The sequence below is a fragment of the Oratosquilla oratoria genome, chromosome 17 (assembly GCF_046742065.1).
Source record: "Oratosquilla oratoria isolate Oo_2021 chromosome 17, ASM4674206v1, whole genome shotgun sequence".
NCBI classification, from domain to species: Eukaryota; Metazoa; Arthropoda; class Malacostraca; order Stomatopoda; family Squillidae; genus Oratosquilla; species Oratosquilla oratoria.
In genome coordinates, this window is record NC_134793.1 from 63,624,113 (window position 1) to 63,629,375 (window position 5,263).

General features: G+C 42.5%; 1 pseudogene; it reads left to right on the top strand.

Annotated features, from left to right (window-relative positions):
• Positions 1 to 784, top strand: part of LOC143034327 (uncharacterized) — a 20,163-nt pseudogene extending 19,379 nt beyond the window's left edge.
• The last annotated feature ends 4,479 nt before the right edge of the window (positions 785 to 5,263 follow it).

Sequence of the window (5,263 nt, forward strand, 5' to 3'; positions counted from 1 at the left end):
GGTGCTGCGCTACAACCTACGCAGAGCAGATGGAAAAGGAGGCAAACAAACTGATCCATGGGATGGTCCCTATGAGGTGGCTCAAGTTTGTGAAAAGGGAATGAACTATCTCATTAATGTATCCACGAATATCCCCCTTAAAAATAAAGTGAATGGATGCAACCTGAAGCCCTTCTACGAACGTGCTCCAGGAGTTTTACCACCAAGTTCTTCATCAGACCCACCATCTCCAACTTCTCTGTCAGAGCCACCATCTCCAATTGTCCAGATCATAGGGGTTCAGCAACAGGAGATTATCTACAAATTTAATCCAATAACAGTTGCAACACAGCGAGCAATCTGCAACAACTCTGGTGGACGTCTGATATTTAAGAAAAAATCTGGTCCCTCTGGAAAAATAAATAAGACTTTCAAAAACACAAGTGAACCCCTTGCTGTCAAAGTAATTAAAGGTGATGGATTTTTTTTTTCGTTCCATGACATTCGGTATCACTGGAAAAGAGGACCAACATCCTGTTGTCAGAAGCTTGAGATGTGATTTCCTTTCCACCAGTGAAAACATCCAAGTTGATTCAATGCGTGAGGATAAAGTTTGGGGAATAACTACAGAGATTATTGCAGCAGCCAACATGTTTCAAGTAAATGTATGTGTTTGGGCAAAGTTTGGATCTATTCACACATGGCATATACATAGGCCGAAAGGTAGTAGAATCCTAAAGGATTCAGTGTACCTTGAGAATAACGCAGGCAACCATTTCAATGTAGTTATCCGTGTGTAGTGTAATTTGTAATAAGTAATAAATAGGTCATAATAAATAGGTCATTGTAATTCAAGAAAAAAGGTAATCATGTATAGTGTAATTAGTAGTTGTTTTTTTTGTATGGGGGGAGCAACCTTAATAAAAAAAAATCAAGCATCCAATAATGGGAGTCATTTCAACCTGATGGGGAGTCATTTGAAACCAGTTTCAGTTAACTGGGGAGTGTTGTCAATCTAGTTTCATTTAACTGGGGAGTGTTTTCAAACTAGGTTCAGGAGACTCCGGGAGTCATGTTTTGGGGGAGTGTCCTCAAACGTCTACACCGGCACCTAGGTTACATGGTTTACAAAAGTATTTATATGGGTAATACATCGAGAAAAAAAAATTCAGAGACACAAAATCCTGTGGGATTAAAAATGTGAAGATGGGGGGGGGGGGTGTTGTTGAAGTGAATCTGAGGTCCCAAGGGGGATCATGAACTGTAATTAAGGGGTAGCGATGTTGTGTCTCAGAAGTGTAACGTTGTGTCTCACCAGATTACATGTTATATTAGATTTCACATGAAAGGTTACACTATATCTTTGATAACACTGTTTAAATCACTTTCTAAATGTTATGGTTTTTATGGTTTAACACTATCACTGTGGGGGGGGGGTGTCATTTTCTAAATAATGTTCTATGGTCAGTTTGGTGTGTCACATCTCTTTCTAACTGTTATGGCGTTCATGTGTTTTAGTACCAACACTGTAGGGAATGTCATTTTCCAACCCAGTTCTATGGGTAGTGTGGTGTAACACATCGCACTTGTTGGCAATCACAAAATATATATATATGTATATAAAGTTTCCCGTGAGGAATATTATGATATTCATGAACGTGGGTGAGACACAGCATAACTTAATCTAGGTTTACAATAATTTGGGTATGGGGGTTGAAAGGTTTTGGAAGGTGTTACTTCGTGCAAGAGAATTTGGTTAATACCACAAGTATAAAGAGAATGATTAAGAGGGAAAGGGCTGTGGAGGTATATGGCAATACCTGTAGTGTAGGTCAAGTGAGTCCATGTCAAAAGTGGTCGATGTTTAAGGTGGGTAATTAATTATGTATTTAATTTTGGAGGATGAAGGTTATGTCTCAGTGAATGAGGATATGTTTATCTGACTCTCGCTAAGGTTATATTGGTCGGAAGGAAGTAGAGAAGTTTCAATAGATATGCGGAAAGGAGTTCTTATTGGAAATGGGCCATTTTAACCTCCACTGATAGATACATGACGTCCTGCATCTTCAGGGGCGAGAGCTAGAGTGCATGTTTAGTTGCGTCGACGCAGAGTCATGGGATGAGACTTGCGTTTTGGTGATTAGTGTGTGTCTGTGGTAGGTGGGTTGTGGATGGGAGGTGAGATTGGGTCGAGGTTCAGTTTGACCTTTCTCAACTTCTCTCCATGTATGGTGAAGGTGGTGTGATCGGAAGGATCTGTTAGTAGGAAAACATTGTTAGGGAGTGAACTTGTGACTGTGAAGGGGCCTAGGAATTTGGGTTTGAGTTTGTTTGTCCTACTTGAGTCTTTTACCATGACTGAGTCGCCAAGTGCTATGTCAAGTGGAATTGACCGTTTGTATTGTTTTGTCTTTGTCTTCTCTTGGGCTTCTTTCAGGTTTGCTCTAACTTGTTTGTAAATGGTTTGCATACCTCTTTTGATGCAGTGTGCGAGGTTATCTAGGTTGTATAAGGGTGGGGGTGGTTGGTTGAATATTTGGTAGGGTAGGCGCATTGGTTTGCTGAAAATGATCTCATGTGGGGACATCTTTGTTGCGGAATTGACTGTGCTATTGATACTGGCTTGTACCTGTGGTAGCCAATCTTCCCAACTGCCCATGAGGTCGTTGACCAATGGTCTGAGAATCTCTAGGACCTTGCGATTTGTTCGCTCAGTCAGACCATTTCCCTGTGGGTGGTATGCAGTGGCAAATGTTTGGTCAATGTTGTAGAGGTGTGCTATTTCGCGCATCACCTCATTTTTAAGTTCTGATCCATTGTCAGATAACATTGTGTGTGGTATGGTGTATCTACAAAAGATATTGTTGACTAGGTCTTTGGCTACAGTCTCTGCTGTTTTGTCTTGGAGTGGTATTAAGATTGTGTATTTAGAGAAATAATCAACTGCTGTGAGTACATAGTTGGAACCTTGATGGCTCGTTGGCATTTTCAGTAGGTCAATGCCAAGTGTTTCCCATGGCTCAGCAGGGAGTGGGATATCTTTTATGTTGATTTCCCTCGGGTTAGGGCCTCTGAATTGGTTGCAAGTTATACAAGAATCTATGTGTGTGGTTATATCTCTTTTCATGTTAGGCCAGTAATATGTGTGCCTAGCAGTGTTTAGTGTCTTATCTCTGCCCGAGTGGCCTCCCATTGCACTGTCGTGCAATATGTGTAGGACCTTGGGGACTAGGGCTCTGGGGATAACAGTAACCTCTCTTGTATTAATGGTTCTCCTTATGACTCCGTCGACCAGTTTGAGTTCCTCAATAGGGACAGGTGGTCGGGAGTGTAAGGGGGTTTGTGAAATGAGATGTTGTTTTATTGGGGACCATATTGGGTCACTGTCTGTTTCATTCCTAAGTTCTCGCATGGGAATGCATGTGGTTTGGGTGACAGGGTTGATGTGGTTTTGTCTGCTCAAGGAATCTGCCACTACATTAGCTTTTCCAGCTAAGTAGGTTATTTTGGGATCAAAGTCTAGTAAGGTGGTTTTCCATCTAGCAATTCTTCCGTGAAGGTCTTTTGTGTTGAAAAGGTAAACTAGGGGTTGGTGGTCTGTAAAGATGTTTATATTGTACCCTAGAATGAGATGTTTAAAGTGTTTGAGTGCCCAAACGATAGCTAACCCTTCTTTGTGTGTTGTAGAGTAATTATTTTCAGCCTTGTTGAGGACTCTACTTGCGTAGGCTATGGGGTGCTCTTTGCCGTTGTCGTCTTTTTGTTGTAAGACTGCGCCTATTCCTACAGAGGAGGCGTCTGTGTAAAGAAGGAATTCCTTCTTCATGTCAGGGAAAACTAGTACAGGGGCTGTGGTGAGTGCGTGTTTGAGAGTGTCGAAACTTTGCTGTTCTGCTTCTGACCATTGAAATGGCTCGCCTTTCCTTGTGAATTTGGTCAGAGGGGAAGCAATATCAGCAAAGTTTCGGATAAAGTGTCTGTAGTATGATGCAAGACCTACGAAGCTTCTAGTTTGGGTTGTGTTTTTGGGTGTTGGGAATTTGTTTATAGCTTCTATCTTGTCTGTGTTGGTATGGATACCTCTGGCATCTACCTTATGTCCTAGGAAGGTGAGTTCCGTCTGTAGGAATTTACACTTTCCTAGTTGGACTTTCAAACCTGTGTTTTTGAGTCTTTTTAGGACAATCTCTAGTGTGTGAAGATGTTCTCTTTGTGTGGGGTTGTAAATGATGAGGTCGTCTAAGTAGACGAACAATGAGATTCCTATCATGTCGCGGGGGTGTATGAAGGGGGGGGGGTGTTAGGGGGAATTTGGATGTGATGTTTGATAATATCACCTTTGTTGGGTTGAGGGGGCATTCTTAAGGCCAAAGGGCATACGCTCAAAGTGGAAATGTCCTTTATCAGTGGAGAATGCAGTTACGGGTTTTGATTCCTCTGTTAGTTCGACCTGCCAGAAGGCTGACTTAAGGTCTATTGTGGAAAAAACAGAGTTCCCGTTGCCAATGCATTGTAGTACATCTTGCATGGCGGGGAGGGGGTGTGGGTCAGATTGAGTTAGGTTATTGATTTTCCTAAAATCAACAACAGGGCGTAAAGTTCCGTCTTTCTTTGGGACTAGGAAGAGGGGACTGTTCCATGGGGAGTCTGAATGGGAAATGACGCCTTGGTGTATCATCTCTTGGACACTGTCATTGACTTGGGATTTCCTACTGTGAGGTATGCGGTAAGCGGGGGTGTATGAAGGGGGGGGGTGTTAGGGGGAATTTGGATGTGATGTTTGATTATATCACATTTGCCTAGTGGTTCACCTTCTAAGGCTATAGCTGATCTATTCCTTTGTAGGAGGGTTAACAGTTCACTATGGGTTTCTCCGGTAGCTGATGTCGTGATTTGGTCCGGGTGGATAGGGGGAAGGAGTTGTGTTGGTCTCACTTGGTTGATGTGTTGTGGCAGTGGTTCCTGGATAGGGGAATTATGGAGATGGACTGCGCAAATGTTTGTATTCTTCCTGATTTTACGGTGTTGGTCTGACATGTTTGTTAACATAGCTAGTGTATGTTTATTGTCTGATATTGTATCCCAGGAGGACTCAATGGCTATGTTGTTAAGCCTGGACGTGTCTGAGTCGATTATGACGTCCTGATGTTCGATTGCACCGGGTATGTATAGTGGGACTGTTATTGAATGTCTAGGGGGTATGATGACTGTGTTAGACATCAGTGCCTTTGAGGTGACATAAGGGGGTGGTCGGAAGGAATAGCTGTTAGTGGGATTTGGAGTA